At 47.4% G+C, this 2994-nt stretch overlaps 1 protein-coding gene across 1 annotated transcript in view; it reads left to right on the top strand.

Annotated features, from left to right (window-relative positions):
* LOC123756273 (uncharacterized PE-PGRS family protein PE_PGRS10-like) overlaps nucleotides 1-2994 on the top strand; it is a 246406-nt gene that overhangs the window by 158402 nt on the left and 85010 nt on the right. The gene's annotated exons all lie outside the window — the stretch shown is intronic.

The following is a 2994-nucleotide window of genomic DNA, read 5'->3' as shown; positions in this document are numbered from 1 at the left end:
CTTGCTTACGTAAAATTCAAAACAAGTCAAACAAAACAACATGAATAATTAATGAATGTAACATTTACTCTAAAATAAAATGAAGTGCAAGACAATAATGATAATAATCAGGTGCTGAGAATACTGGCTTAAGCTGCCACCTCCCTTAGTACACGACAGCCAGGGCTTAGTCTACCAGAGAGAGATGTCAACTTCAAAGAGCACAGAGATATTATGAGGAATACGGCGTGAGCTGGCCCAGACGTCGACTCAGGTAGGGGAGCGTGAGTGCAGGTGCTGGTGCGGTCGGCGATACACCAGCCAATCAGGAGCAGGCAGGTGGAGAATGGGTAGTTTGCTCGTTGAAGGCGGGCGGAGGAGCCGACGTGTCGGGTGGTGCAAGGTACGCTTTGCTTCCTGGGCAAAACGTTCGGCGATACTGGTGGACGTATCTTCAATATAGTATCTTGTACTTGTAACATGACGTACATGATATAGGGAAGAGCAGGCTCAATCTCTCTTGAAAGAGATTATTGTCACAACTCTCCCCTGAAGCCTGCGGTTCCGGAAGAAGTTATGTCTGCATGTGGTAGAGTGATAGGTGGAGTTGCCTCTACTTCATAGACTCTGGAGAGGGCGTCGGCTATGATGTTGTCAGACCCCTTGTTGTAGAGATCTCCAGGTTGAATTTCTGCAGATATCAAGCCCATCGTAGAAGACGGTGAGTGTGGAATTGGGCTTGCTGCAGGAAGTGTAGGGTGTTGTGGTCCGTGTTGATGGTGGTAGACCGAGCACTTTTCAGGTATTGTTTGAAGTGCTGCAAGTTCAGGACGATGAGTAGCTCCCCGTCGATTGTTCTGTAGTTCCTTGTAGCTGTAGTCGCTAACGGGTATATTCTCCTCGCCTCTTTGCTGTATTAGGTCACCCCTGATGCCGGTACCACTGGCGTCGACATGGAGGATGAAAGGCTTGGTGATATCTGACGAGGTGAGAATAGAATTAGAATATGGCAAAGGAGCACTATTATGGTCCTGAAAAGTGTTATGAAGATCAGTTAGGATTTCCGAATGGGAAAGCGCTGACTCAGTGTCAGTGCTTTCGGGAGGAGAAGCAGGGAAGGTCTCACTGTGGATGTATGGACATTTAAAGGAAGAATATGTTATCAATACAGTGGGAGGAGTACCGTTATATAGCTTCAGGAGGTTGACGTGGCACAACTGGGTCTTCCGCCGCCTATCTGGAGTCTCTAGAACATAGTTGTGGTTGTTTCTGCACTCCTTGATGCGGTAGGGTCCTGAAAACCTGTTTTGCAAAGGAGAACCTGGGATAGGGAAATAGGCAAGCACGAAGTCTCCAGGTTTAAATTTCCTTACTTTGCTGTTCTGGTCGTAATGAGTCTTCATCCTCTCCTGTGCTTTCAATAGATTATCCTTGGTAAAGTTATGCACCCTCTCTAGAATGTGTTGTAGGTTTTGACGAAACTGGGGCACATTCTGATGCTCACTGAAGGTGGCATCACGTAGAGAGTCTTTAAAAGCTTTGAGAGGAGTACGGCACTTACGTCCGTAGAGCATCTCATAAGGAGATACTCCTAGAGACTCATTGGGAAGACTTCTATAGATGCTCATTATCAAATTAATTTGCTTATCACAATCCTTAGAGGTTTCATTGCAAAACTTCTTCAGGAGTGCTTTAATAGTCTGATGACTACGCTCAAGAGAAGCCTGTGAAGCAGGATGATAGGGGCTGGACAATACCTGTGTGATGTTGAACTCTTCCAGTGTCCTCTTGAAGAGATCACTGGTGAAGTTGGTGCCACAGTCGCTCTGAACATCCCTTGGAAATCCATACTGGGTGAAGATCTTCAATAAGTGTTTCACAACCGTAGGAGCCGTAATGTTCTTTACTGGAACTGCTATGGGGAATCTGGTGGTAGGACACAGGATGGTTAGTATATAGGCGTTACCAGAACTGGTCCGAGGTAAAGGACCAACACAGTCTATAATAAGTCTGTGGAAAGGTTCCGCAGGCACCTGAATGGGTGTCAGTGGTGCTCTGGGGGGATAGAGATGTTCGGTTTACCTGCTATCTGACATGTATGACACTGTTTGACGTACTGTTTGACGCTATTTACCATACCTGGCCAGTAGTAGTCTTGACGGATTCCGTGGTAGGTCTTGTTAAATCCGTAGTGCGAGAGTGCTCCGTGGGCCAGGTGTAGAATAGTGGGCCGCAGGCTGGCAGGAATCACTAGTTGTTCGACGTTGGCCGAATCGTCCTCCTCCTTCAGTTTACTGGGTCTGTATCTGCGGTAGAGCAACTCGTTCTCTAGGAAGAACCCAGGAATACTGTCAGGTTGAGTCTCAGCCTGGAAGAATAATGGTGTCAACGTAAGATCTTCCCTCTGTAACTTACGGAACTCCAACGTGGTCAGATTCGGGGGTAGTTTCTGAGGGTCTTGAGGGACAGCGGTAGCAGTAGAGTCAGCTGGCTGTGGTCGTGCAGCTTGTGCACGGGTGGTCACTAAAACCGGAGGAGAAACTTCATCACTCTCTTGAACCTTTGCTGGAACATACTCAAAGATGGAATTATCCATTACAGATGTACACACCTGGGTTTGTCCATGACGATCAGGTTGGTCGGTTGCAGGTCTTCTGCCAAGTCGTTGCCCAGGAGAAGTTGCACTCCAGGCATGGAAAAAGGCTTTTCCCTGATGGCGACTTGGACTTCACCGGTCACGAAGGGACAATCCAGGTGGACTCCGGCGAGTGGATAAGGAGTGGTAGCAGTGAGGTCAGTGATGAAGACGGTTTCTCCGGTGTTGGCGATATTGGGCACAGCTGATTTCAAAATAATTGATTGAAGAGCCGCTATGTCCCTCAAGATCTTCAGTTTGAAACGTCCCTCCGGATCTGAACCGTTGGTAGAGACAGTTCCAGTATACAGGTGTTTACTGAAGAGAGAAAGATCATTAACATGAACACCAACATTCATCACAGGCTTACCGGTCTTAGG

This window comes from Procambarus clarkii, chromosome 56 (assembly GCF_040958095.1).
Source record: "Procambarus clarkii isolate CNS0578487 chromosome 56, FALCON_Pclarkii_2.0, whole genome shotgun sequence".
In the NCBI taxonomy this organism is placed as follows: domain Eukaryota; kingdom Metazoa; phylum Arthropoda; class Malacostraca; order Decapoda; family Cambaridae; genus Procambarus; species Procambarus clarkii.
The sequence above is the reverse complement of the archived record's forward strand: the minus strand, read 5'-3'. Positions and strand labels throughout refer to the sequence as shown.